Below are 14,109 nucleotides of genomic sequence, written 5' to 3'. Positions count from 1 at the left end.
AAAACTTCTGGAAAAAAAATGAACCATTCAAACGACTCATTATGCCTCATAGATTATACGTTGGGGTGTTAGCTTTCCAAAATGGGGTCACTTTGTGGGCATTTCCATTGTCCTGGTGCTCCAGGGCCTTCAAAAGTGTAATAGGTGGTTGAGAAATGAAATGTGTAATTTATGCTCCTAGAACGCCTGATGGTGCTATTTCAATATTGGGCCTCTGTATGTGGCCAGGCTGTGTAAAAGTCTCACACATTTGGTATCGTTATACTCAGGAGGAGTAGTAGAACGTATTTTGGGGTGTCATTTTTGCTATGTACATGCTATGTGTTGGAAATATCTTATAAATGGACAACTTTGTGTAAAAAAAATGCGGTTTCATTTTTTTTCCACATTTTCCCAAAACTTCTGGGAAAAAAATGTACCATTCAAACGACTCATTATGCCTTATAGATTATACGTTGGGGTGTTAGCTTTCCAAAATGGGGTCACTTTGTGGGCATTTTCATTGTCCTGGTGCTCCAGGGCCTTCAAAAGTGTAATAGGTGGTTGAGAAATGAAATGTGTAATTTATGCTCCTAGAACGCCTGATGGTGCTATTTCAATATTGGGCCTCTGTATGTGGCCAGGCTGTGTAAAAGTCTCACACATTTGGTATCGTTATACTCAGGAGGAGTAGTAGAACGTATTTTGGGGTGTCATTTTTGCTATGTACATGCTATGTGTTGGAAATATCTTATAAATGGACAACTTTGCGTAAAAAAAATGCGTTTTCATTTTTTTTCCAAATTTTCCCAAAACTTCTGGGAAAAAAATGAACCATTCAAACGACTCATTATGCCTCATAGATTATACGTTGGGGTGTTAGCTTTCCAAAATGGGGTCACTTTGTGGGCATTTCCATTGTCCTGGTGCTCCAGGGCCTTCAAAACTGTAATAGGTGGTTGAGAAATAAGATGTGTAATTTATGCTCCTATAACGCCTGATGGTGCTATTTCAATATTGGGCCTCTGTATGTGGCCAGGCTGTGTAAAAGTCTCACACATTTGGTATTGTAATACTCAGAAGGAGTAGCAGAACGTATTTTGGGGTGTCATTTCCAGAAGGTAACGGTAAGCCCAATCAAACCAGCAGCTCGTTCAGGGGGTTAGTGCTATATGTGGGGGCTGGCAGTCCGGGATTTACCGTTACCCCTCGAAAGAAAGAACTGTGCACGTGGTGAAATACAGGACAGAGGGTTGTGTTTTTTTTACTACGCCATCTTGTGAAATGATGGACATCCACTGTTGGCGCATAAGCGTGGGAGGAGCCTGGAAAAAGCCAGTGAGTTGCGCAGCCGAAGGAACCAGTGGGAGGAGTTTAGCCTGTTTAATTTACCTGCACGAGGCACCGCGTGAGTGTGTTGTGGGAGAGGAAGAAGCAGGTTGCTTTGTTTGGATGCGGAGAAAAGAGACTTTTAAATGCGAAAATGTTTCGAGCTCCGGGAATGCCACCCAGCATGGGACCCCGTATGCCGTCAGGAGGAGGTCTGATGGGTGCGAGATTCCCGGGAGCTACTTTGACTGATACAGGGATTCGCTTGGCCCCTCAAGGGAGGTTCGTCCTGTACGCAGCGGGAAATGTTGAGATGTACAAAAGAGAAAAAGACCATAGGCAGCAATAAATAAACAATATTCTAATATAGGTACAATTTGTGATAAAGAAACAAATTAGACTATAACATATAATCTACCCAGATATTGTTGTGCGTTGCTATTCATAGGGCATCCAAATTGCTAAAACCTGGTGGAGAGATGTCTGCCCAACAGGACCCAGACCGCGACCCACCGATGGCGGCCGGAGGTGCACAATAAAAACAGCCAAAACGAACTGCACTCAAGGGGTGCGAATCCCACCCTGCAGATAATTGTGGTATGGCCAGGTGGTTCTATGGTCAAGAAAAAATATCAAAACAAAGCCCATCAGAGACATAAACCTTGATTGGAAAAGTTACCAATCCAGGCTTATCAGCGATTTTTTAAACTTCTTTTTGTTAATAATTTTTGAGACTACTGCCTAAACTAAAGTCCCAACCGAGGAAAATATTGGTTTTGTGCTGTCTGATCAAAGATCGCTATCACCAGTCCACCAGTTTCTGTTTGAACGAGTATATAATATATATACAGAAACACTTGTAGATGGCCCAGGAACGTCCTCCAATGCCTCCATGTCGCGCTCACAATGGGCTGCCGCCATATTCGTTATTATCAGTCACTCACTATCTGACACCTGACACTGTGAGACTTAGACCATTCATTCAACATGAACGACAGAGATTCGTCAAAGCAATGAAAAACACACACGTTTATAATAATATTCGACGGAGCATTGAAACTGTACGACACTGCAATCGTACATTTCCAGAGTTAAATGCTCCTCCTATAGGCTATATAGAGTTTAGCAGCTCTGTCGAATCTTCTTCATACATTCAACAGAACCCATAAGCCTTCAAAGACAGATTAGACCGTAATTCATGTGGCTTTTCGGACGAATGCAATTTTTGAATGAAAAACAAAATAAATAAAAACGAATTTCGGGAGTAACAAAATTTTCGGACGAAAATGAACTTCTGAAACGAAATATTTCACTCTGCACATGTCTACTGACTATATGGTCTTGGCAGGAGATTTTAACATGCCTCCGTGTCCGAGTGTGGATAAGTTGAATCCGGACGCGGCCGTGGAGTCCCCCCTTTCCAAATGGGCTTCCACGTTTGATCTTACGGATATCTGGCACTGGAAGAATCCCCTGCCAAGAGCCTACACCTGCCAGTCTGCTTCCTATAGGGCTATGTCCCGTATTGATTTGATGTTTGCCACCAGACCTATGCTAGCTATGGTTCAGGAAATCTCTCATTTGCCTAGGGGTATCTCTGACCACTCCTCCGTCCTAGGTGCCTAGGTGAATTCTGTGTTTCGGACGATCGTATAGCTCCGGGTGCAGAATTGGCTGTGCAAAATTACTGGTTAGCTAACCCGGCAGCTACGACACCTGCATCTAGCTGGGATACCTTTAAGTATCATGCAAGGGAACACTACCAGGAAGCTATATGTAGCACCCGTCGACAGACTGGAGCGGCCTTGCTCCGGGCTGAGCGGCAAGTCACCGATTTGGAGGCTCAGTACTCGGTTAGTGGGGATGAGGCATGTAGGGCGGATCTGCGGTGTGCTGTGAGAGAGTGGTGGAGCTTCTTCGAGTGACGGCCACAAAAAAGCTGTTACTACATCAGACACATTGCATATTCGAACAGGGGGAACGGACGGGACGACTTCTGGCGTGGCTCTCTAGGGAGCAGTCCCTTATGACCTCCGTGGCTAGTGTTAGGGATGTCTCGGGGCAGTTGTGGTCCGATCCCAGGGAGGTAAACAAATGTTTTGCCTCATTCTATGAGGAACTATACAAATCTCGAGTGAACTACTCCAAAGAGGACCTTCTATATGTGGGAAATATAGAATTGCCTTCTCTTACAGAGGAGACCCGCGGGAGGCTTCATGCCCCGCTAACCCTGAAAGAAATCCAGAGTGCCATTAACACCCTACAGGCGGGAAAGACCCCGGGGGATGACGGGTTCCCAGTAGAATTCAAAAAAGGCCCACACTGAGACTCTCGCCGACAGGTTGCTAGAGGTCCTCTCTGCCTCCTTTGAGTCTGCCTCTCTTCCCCCCTCTATGTCTAGAGCTGTCATTGTGGTGATACCTAAGCCTGGCAAGGATCCGGAACTTTGCTCTTCGTATAGGAGGCCCATCTCGCTCCTTAATGTGGATACAAAGATTCTTGCCAAGGTTCTGGCAACCTGATTTTGGGTCTGTAATTCTGTCCCTGGTGCATGGAGACCAAACAGGTTTCATGCCGGGCAAGGGGACGGATATCAACCTGAGGAGGTTGTTCACTGTCATCACAAGCCCAGCTGCTGATGGGGGGTCCGGGGTGGTGTCCTTTTTGGACGCGGAGAAAGCCTTTGACTCGGTGGAGTGGGAATACCTATGGCTCATATTGCACAAATTTGGAATAGGACTGAACTTTATATCGTGGCTCCGTCTCTTGTACTTAAAACCAATAGCTAGAGTCCGGACGAATAATGTTCTTTCACCCTCATTCCCACTCTACCGAGGTACAAGGCAGGGCTGCCCCCTGTCACCGGCTCTCTTTGCCTTGGCCATTGAGCCACTGGCGGTGCTTCTTAGAATGGCAGCGGAGGTGGAGGGAGTATCGGTTCCTCCCCTGGCTGAGAAAGTCTCTTTATATGCAGACGACATGCTGTTGTATCTTCGAGAGAATCAACAGTCATTAAACGCAGGCCCAATCCCTTATTGACCAATATGGTGTGTTTTCTGGGGTCAGGGTGAACTGGGATAAATCACTCCTGTTCTCCCTGGCAGGCCCCCGGGACTCACCTGACCCACCCTCTCCCCTCACCGTTGTCACATGTTTTAAGTACCTAGGTATCCAGGTCCGCCACGACCTGAAGAGCTATCTAACGGATAATGTCTACCCCATCCTTCAACAATTTATCCGCCGATAAGCTGTATGGAAGACACTTCCATTGACCCCGGTGGGGAAGGTAAACCTGATTAAAATGTCCTTTCTCCCAAAATTCTTATACGCTTTCCATCACACTCCAGTCCCCATCCCCAACTCTTTTTTTTGTTAAATTAGATCAAGCTATCATCTCTTTTGTTTGGACAGGGGCAGTACCAAGAGTAGCTAAACGCACGCTGCAGCTATCCCTAATGGAGGGATGTCTTTAATTATCAAATTTTAAGAAATACTACTGGGCGGCAGAACTGGTGACCACGCGTTGGTGGTTTGTGCGTCGGTTAATCTTGAGGCGGCGATTTTGGGATCATACTCCGAACTTAGCAACCTGGTCTATAGAGGCCCGAGATATAGTCCCCAATTTACCACACCTATGGTGAGGACGGTAAAGGTACGGAAACAAGTATGTCTACACGTCGGTGACAGGAACTCCCACAATGCCACACCTCCAGTCTGTTCCAGACCCCCAGGTCTGGGCCAGATACAAGATCCGGACATTGCGCCACATTTTTAGGGAGAGTAATCTCCTTTTATTTGCAGAACTTAAAAGCAGGTACCATCTTCCCCCTTGGATGTACTTTATGTACATACAGCTCAGACACGCGGTTCGGGCACAATTTCCCAATGGGATAAAACTCGTTGTTCACTCGGTCGAATCCTTCCTCACAGCTACGAATGTAGACCGCACACTGTCCTCTATCTACCTTAGGCTCACTTGCAGAGATGCCACAAGAGTGCTTCCTGCGTTTATCAAATGGCAATTGGACGTCCCGGCCTTGACTAAAGAGGATTGGTTGGAGGGTCTACAGCAATGCATTCCTCTCATGATTTTGGCAAGGGACAGATTTGTGCAGCTAAAATTCTTGCATAGGGTGTACTACACCCCACATAGGCTGTCTGCTATTTACCCAGGGATGGAGGATGCATGCCCCAAGTGCAGGCAGTCAGTGGGGACCTTCTTTCATGTGGTTTGGGCATGTCCAGTACTACAAAATTACTGGCGTGCGGTGGTGGCAGACATCAATGGAGTGGCGGGCTACACCTGGATATGGACCCACTGGTCTTCCTTCTGGGCGTTACAGATAACCTAGCAACCACTAAGCATACTAAGCTATTTGTTTTTTATGCAGCATACTATGCCAGGAAGGAGATCCTGTTTAGGTGGAAGCTCTCAGATCCCCCAACGCTGCAGGCGTGGCGTGCCCTGTTTATGCGGTACTGCGCTCACCTACATGGGCCAAAACTGTCCCCATAAGTTTGGCAAAATATGGGCAGCATGGATAGAAGCTAGTCATCTAACACTATAAATGAGCGATGTTGCTTCTTACATGGGGACATAGTTGAGTTATGGCCATGACAGACATCCTATCTATACTAAGGAGCATCATAGACAACTGGCGACATAGCACAATTCTAATAAGATAACGGATCTGACTGCTTTCCTTTCTCCCCTTTGCCTCTTCCCTATTTTTCCCCAGCCCCTGTTCCCTTCTCCATGACTCTGGCTGGTGCCTCCTACTCGTGCCCTGGCAGGGTGGCTGGGCCCCCTTCTCCTCCTCCCCCTGCCCCTCTCTCTCTTTCTTCTTGCTTTTCTTCCCCCCCTCATTCCTTCCCCTCTTTCCCTTCATTCCCTGACCTCCACCAATAAACGGATCCTTTTGGAAGTATGTAACTCTCCAAGGTAAAGGACCTACCGCGTTACTGTTAGTTTATCTTGTTGGAGTTACCTTGGATAACTGGCCTACTGATACACAACTGGGAGATGGCATTGGACAGGATGATTCCCTAGTATCCAGTGTTTATGTGTATCTGATCTGTACACTTTGTTCAATTGAGCCTTGATTCAAATGTATAACCTGTATTAGCAAGTGCAATGTGTTCCCGATTCAATAAACATTCCCTTTGTTAAAAAAAAAAAAAAAAAGAAGGGATTTTGAGGTGGTTCGTGCTGTCTCCGGTCGTGGAGAAGCCCAGTAACTTCGTAGCTATCCAGGGGAGGACTCTTCTTAGCAAGAGCCTGGTGGGGCTGATGTACCTAAGTGAATCCAATCTCATGAGTATCGCCAAACTGGCTGAAAGATCCAGGTATTACACGAGTGTTCTACAAGTTTTAGTTTCCTGCATGTTCTACAACAACGTCTGTGGCAGAGACTTATTTCTACATGTTCTACAACAACGTCTGTGGCAGAGACTTGTTCCTGAGTTAAGCACCTTGTTGGCTGCTAGGCCTTGTGAGAGAGGGACTATCCAACTTGAGTGAACATCCAGTTGTGAATGGCTATTCCCTGGATTTAGTCAAAGTAAGCAAGTCTTACATTATTGACTTTGACACTAAGAGTACCTGATTGATGTGTATAAATAACAATATGAACGAGTGAATACAAAAGTTCATGAAGTGTTTGGGAACAGTCCCAAAGATTATTCACTCTGGTGCGTCTCAGGCTGAGTTACAAGTCCGCAGATGACATTCAGGGTGAATTATCCTACCAAGTTCTCCGCCCTTGGCGACTATTGGAACTGAATTGTAAACGAGTAGAAGAAATAGGTACCCTTACCAGATGAGTTGGACACATCCACCTTATAGTAGTGTGTCTTACGAGCTTATGGGGGAGGCTCCAGCCACTCACCCCAGTACACCGACCCGATATGTTGTCCTCTCAGGGTTCCTCGTGGTCTTTCTGTGCCAAACGCTGCGATCAAACTTGATGCCAGATGTCCCGCAAAGGTTCACCATAAAGGGAATAAAGTATAAAATACGCTTCGCATGGTGAAATACAACCAATGATGGTTTATTGAAAAATTTCTTCTACTCGTTTACAATTCAGTTCCAAGAGTCGCCAAGGGCGGAGAACTTGGTAGGATAATTCACCCTGAATGTCATCTGCGGACTTGTAACTCAGCCTGAGACGCACCAGAGTGAATAATCTTTGGGACTGTTCCCAAACACTTCATGAACTTTTGTATTCACTCGTTCATATTGTTATTTATACACATCACTTATTTCTTTCACCTATTCAAATAGGTGCCTTTTAGCGCAGCATTTATTGTATTTATGTTATGTGGACTTGGTTTGTTTGTATGCTAGCAGCTGGGCTGTGTTCCTCACAGAATACATTATAGTTTTTTCACTTTTCTTTTCACTAATTTGTTTGAATTAGCGCGGTGTTTTCTCTTGTTTGTACTAAGAGTACCTGAACTTTCCTCCTAACACTCTGATCCTATTTTAAGAGACTGTTCATTAACTACGGTTTTTGCTAATAAAAATCCCTTTAAGCGGATCTGACGTCAGTCTCTAAAGTTACTGGGCCATCTACCATGGGAACCCCTAGGCACAAATCGAGGTGAAGAAGGTGATGGTAAGCCCAATCAAACCAGCAGCTCATTCAGGGCGTTAGTGCTACACAAAGGAACAGATGCCTTGCTATTCCCGTAGAATCGGTTCTCACTGATTTATGCATTCCCTCCTATTCTGCCACGACTTCTTCGCAGGATCAAGCAGGAAGGGGAGTCAGTGATTTTTGTGGACTCCAGTGGGGCCCAGGAAATCTTATATTATATGCAGGGATCGTAAAGATGACAGTAGGGGACCCATGGACCCTACCGCCATGGCCAGACTTTCTTTCGCAAGGTCCGGTATTCCATCTTACTTTACAAATGCTACATTTAATGGGTTTGGCTATTGAGATCCACACTCTGAAGAAACATGAGCTGTCAGGTTCAGTGGTTTCTATCTTGGTTAATGCAAGGGAGCTGGCCTCCATAATTATATATTATGGAGTCTGGGAAGCATATGTCTCCTGGTGTGAAACCAGGGGGTGATCCCCAGGAAATAGGTCAAAAGTAGAATCCTTCACCTTCTGCAGATGGGGGGAGAAATAAAGCTGGCCTTGAGTGCTTTCTAAGGACAAGTCTGTCTTAACGGTATTATTTCAACGACCACTTGCTTCGCTTTCTTTGGTTTTCCTCCTGTCCTGAACAGCGGGGGTTATGGTTAATTTTTTTTTATACATTTTATTATAATTTTATTTATTTATTTTTATTTAACTTTACTGCTATCACAAAGAGTTAAACTCTCATGTGATAGCATTGGTCAGATGAAAGGTACTCTTTATGGAGACATTGAGAAACTCTATTGTCTCCCCTGCTCTCCAAAGCATCTAACCAAGCACAGGTCTTGCTTGTGTAGCACCCTACAGTGTGTGCTAGAAGTAGTTGTTAGTCTGGGAAAATTTAGCTTGGCTGAGGGCCAGGCTTTGGTTGAATCTGGGTCAGGGTATAGTGACTCAGGGGGCTGGATGATTCATCTTGACAGCGCTTCTGGTGCCTCCCCCTGTTTTCTGGAGAATGTTCTTACATGTAGTGGGTGGAAGCTAGGAGGGGCTGTCATGAATATTTACGAGGGCCCTTACCAATCCCCAGCAGAAAGGGTCTGGAGGGCGGCAGGCCACCGCATAAATAGACAAGCCAGCAGGGGCTGTCAGGTGGAAGATGGAGATTTGTGTTGAGGAGGCTGTCGGCCCTTGGGGTGACCCTCAGTCTGGGGGGTGACCTGTAGCCTGGGTGCTGGAAGATTCCCCTAAAACACACTGAAGAAACACTTTCTGCAGTGGCGGCCCGTGCACTGTGGGTGCACGGGTGCTGCCCCCCCATCCATGCACCTGGCCCCTTTCAGGACTCCTATGGTGGGGGCAGGAGGGGGTGGTACTTTTTGAAGCACCTGATTAGAGCCAGAGGCTCTAATAGGCTTCAAAATAGGGTGAGCTCGGGCGCAGAGAGTGCGCCCTGATCCCACCCAATTGTGTGACGATAGCAAATTAATCTTCGCTAGTTTCACACTAACCTTTCTCCCTGCCAATCAGGAGGCAGGCTGTTTCCTGACTGGCAAAAGCACCAGGCCACCCTATTGGATGCCTGGTGCTTAGGAAGAGGAGTTAACTCAGTGGAGGAGACACACACTGGAGCGGAAGTTGCCAGCGCTTTGGGGCACTCACTGCACTGAGAGGAGCTGCTGCCTGGCAGCAAGTGTCGGGGGGTCTGGGGGTGCTGCCAAAGCTGCAAGCCCCACGATTGGGGGGGTCGTGGGCACAGTGGCTGCATATGATGGGCATAAGTGGCTGCATATACTGGACACAAGTGGCTGCATTTGATGGGTACAAGTGGCTGCATATGACGGGCACAAGTGGCTGCATTTGACGGGCACAAGTGGCTCCATTTGACGGGCACAAGTGGCTCCATTTGACGGGCACAAGTGGCTGCATATGATGGGCACAATTGGTTGCGTATGATGGGCACGAGTGGCTGTGTATGATGGGCACAAGTGGCTGCATTTGATGGGCACAAGGGGCTGCATATGATGGGTGCAGTGGCTGCATTTGATGGGCACCAGTGGCTGCATATGATGGGCATAAGTGGCTGCATATGATGGGCATAAGTGGCTGCATTTGACGGGCACAGGTGGCTGCATTTGACGGGCACAGGTGGCCGCATTTGACGGGCACAATTGGCTGCTTTTGACGGGCACAAGTGACTGCATATGATGGGCTCAAGTGGCTGCATATGATGGGAACAGTGACTGCGTTTGATGGGCACAATGGCTGCAATTGATGGGCACAGTGGGTGCATTTGATGGGCAAAGTGAGGCTGCAATTGATGGGCACAGTGAGGCTGCAAGTGGCTGCATTTGATGGGCACAGTGAGGCTGCAACTGATGGGCACAGTGAGGCTGCAATTGATGGGGGGTTCAGTATTTTTCAGTTTGTTTGTGCCCCCCCAAAAAATTTGAGCACCAGCTGCCACTGCCTTCCTGGCGGCACGGGAGCCAGGAGAGAGGACAACAAAAGCAGGTCAGCACATCTGGGAGATCTCCTGAGAGTCCTGAGTGTCAGTCTGGAGGATTGTGGAGAGAGTGTCAGTCTGGAGGACTGTGGGAAAATGTTACCCTGGAGGGCTAGTGAAAGGGGCAGCTGCAGCCAGGCAGGTTGGCAGTGCCTGAAGAGGTGGTGCTGGGATCTGTAGCCACAGGAGGAATGTATGATGGACACTGAACTTTTTGCTTCACAACAAATGGGCCTCGGGTTCCTGACTGTAATGGGCTATTGCTTCATCTAGCTGAGTGACTGTTGGATAATTCTCAGTGTTCCAGCTGGGATCTGTAAGCAAGTGAATGCTGGAGGAAGAAGAGGAGCTGTATATAGAGACTGTTCAGAAGTTTGTTCAGAAGTCAAGTGGGCACCCCATAATATCCCATTCTTATCCAAGTTATTATCCCTTAATAAAAATAAAATAAAAACAAAGCCACGGACTGTTCTCTGACTCTGGAGTGTCTGAAAATTTGTTGTGTTTGGCTGTGCAGGGTGGGGGATCCCAGTATTCTTGTGGCTCCTAAGGGGTTGCACTATACTTGGTTAGATGCTTGCCTGGCTGTATAAGCCAGGGAATTACAACTCAAAAACTAGAAGTGGAGAAATCATTGTTGAGTCTATCTTCAGTCATCGCAAAGGAGATCAAGGAACAGATGTTTCAGTCTAATCCCTCTCGCCATTCTGAACGCAGAAGATGTGGTCCAGGGCTCTCCCTCTCTTACCAGGAGAACCACAGGGAAGAGGGGGGGGGGGCTGTGTCGCCCGCACTGTGAAAATGATCTTGTGGATACTGCTAGTAGTTGGCTGAGAAAAATGGGCACAAGCGGATGACTATTACTGCAACCATCAGCTTTTGCTTAGCCCTTCACTCCTTGGACGTACTACATAATCAGCTGTAATACTCTCTGTGCAGAAGTGACCTCAGTTGGAAAGAAAACATTTCAAGTACCACAGGGATATCAAAAAGAAATGCATTTATTTAACCACTTTAGCCCGGAGGATTTGGCAGCTCAATGACCGGAGGACTTTTTACAATTTGGCACTGCGCTGTTTTAACTGGTAATTGCGCGGTCATGCAATGTTGTACCCAAACAAAATTTGCATCCTTTTGTTCACACAAATAGAGCTTTCTTTTGATGGTATTTGATTGCCTCTGCCTTTTTGTGATATAAACGGAAAAACCGAAAATTTTGAAAAAAATTATATTTTCGAATTTTTGTTATAATTTTTTTTTAATAAACTCAATTTTAGTCATACATTTAGGCCAAAATGTATTCTGCCACATGTCTTTGGTAAAAAAAAAATGTCAATAAGCGTATATTTATTGGTTTGCGCAAATGTTATAGCGTCTACAAACTAGGGTACATTGTCTGGAATTTACACAGCTATTCGTTTATGACTGCCTATCTCATTTCTTCAGGTGCTAAAATGGCAGGGCAGTACAACCCCCCCCCCCCCCCAATGACACCACTTTGGAAAGTAGACACCCCAAGGAAATTGCTGAGAGGCATAAACATACAGCAGAGGTAAACCCAGACAAGAATAGCACCACATCCCTAAAGTATAAATCAAGAGAAGAAAGGAACAATGTGGTTACACAAAACCGCGGGACTTTTAAGGTGCTAGATAGATAGTAATTGATTTAGATCAAAAAAGGAAGCATATAGCATAAAAGAGATAATTTTATTTACAAACAATAAAAACAACAGTAGACATTACCAATAATGGTGCATTCAATAAATTGCACCACAAAATGATGCACAAAAAACTGAACATTTCACAGTATACCACTCTACATGTTTCGCTTGTTGAGCTTCCTCAGGAGTGTTACGGTATATGAATGAACTAGAAAATAAATATACAAAGAAACGATCAAGGGAAATATATACAATACATAAAATCATATATGCAGTATATCAGTACATTGGTAGAATATTTTGCTCCAAAAATGTAATTGTGATTGAAACAAATCCAATCATTCATTACATACATATTATATGACTTAATAATAAATGTAAAATTAAGATTGAAATTTAATAAGTATGATATAAAATAAATTATATAGGTCTGTAGAGACTCTTACCAAAGTGTGCCAAAAAAAGGTTGTTGCTTAACGATGTAACTGGACTGGTCCCAACTATTGGCCAGCACAAAGAACATTAGATGGATTTCAGGATCCCCGGGCATAAATGTGAGCTCATGTATATGGACCACAGGAGGGCTGCTAGCATAAATATAGAACCTAAAAAACAAGGCAATAGATCAGCACAACAGAGGGACAAAATAAAGATTAAAATTGAAATGAAATGTTTAAATTTAGGATTAGAGGGCAATGATATAGAGTCATAGATAAGCCACGCAGGCTAATCATGGACCTGGGATAATGGGTATGGGGTATTGATGTAACATGTATACCTCAAGTTGATCAATAACTGGGGTTGAATCAGACAAAACCTAATGTTGAAAGCAGGGGTCGACAAGCTGGAAAAACAAAGGTCGTAATCTATATACACGGGTGGAACTGATCCAGCCAAGACACAATCTAAAACAAGAGTATCAATGATTTGATAAGTAAAGTTGCACTGCCCAAAATAAGAAATAATTACAGTCCCGAATGTGCTGATCTAATGAAGGTTCGAAAAGTATACATACCTCTGTAGGTGTATAATTAAGTCTGAAATGACACATCTGACAATCAGAACATTAAGCCCCCATATGCGCCTGGAGCCTGCCAGAGACATGGCGGTGACAACACCGCACTTAAGTAGCCCTCCCAGTCCGGCGGCGTCTGACGTCACCGCCGGGCTGCGGGCGCATTGGAGGTATGGGTTCACTGTATCAACCAATCCACTTCTCTATGGTTGATGACGCAAATAGCGTCATATCTGAGTCAAAAGACCCAAAGAAAAAAATATTTTTCTCCGGGGATGACGCAGACAGTGCCATCACTACCCGGAAGACACATGCATTACACTCATCATGAGGGAAAGAACATACGGGGGTCAAAGGTATATAGATCCACTTACGCCATCTTGGGTAATGGAAAAGCCCATCCCCAGACTCTAAATACGAATCTGCCTGATTTGAGCAACAAAAAAGGGTCCAGAACTTGTTTGAGCTTCAGGCGTTCGGCTTCAGGCGATATGGAGTGGAGATGTGTACCATCTCCATTGAGAATAATAGATTTTTTCCCCTCCAGCGTTTTGTAGCTTCAGGATTCAAGCTGCAAAACGCTCAGGTGTGAATGGGGCCTAAAACAAGTACGAAATGGAAGCTTTTGGCTATTGAACTTCCTTTTTCTAGTCCCGTCGTACGTGTTGTACATCACCACATTCTTGACATTTGGACTTTGGTGTGATCGTGTGTACGCAGGATAGTTTCAGCAGAATTCTATCGGAACTCCGTCGGAACCGATCGTGTGTACAGGGCATAAGGCGATCTTTTCTGACATTTTGTAGTTACATAGTTGGTAAGGTTGAACAAAGACACCAGTCCATCCAGTTCAACCTGTGTGGGTGTGTGTGAGTTTATGTCACTAAAAATTTCCATATCCCTCTAAGTTGCGATCATTACAGTAAACAGTTCTTTTAAACTATCGACACTCCCTGCTGACACCACCACTTGTGGAAGGGCATTCCACATCCATACCGCTCTGACTGTAAAGAACCCTCTATGCAGT

Source organism: Lithobates pipiens, unplaced genomic scaffold, assembly GCF_037356315.1.
Source record: "Lithobates pipiens isolate NorthernLeopardFrog02 unplaced genomic scaffold, aLitPip1_a1.2 Scaffold_19, whole genome shotgun sequence".
Classification (NCBI taxonomy): domain Eukaryota; kingdom Metazoa; phylum Chordata; class Amphibia; order Anura; family Ranidae; genus Lithobates; species Lithobates pipiens.
Note: the sequence above shows the minus strand (reverse complement) of the source record.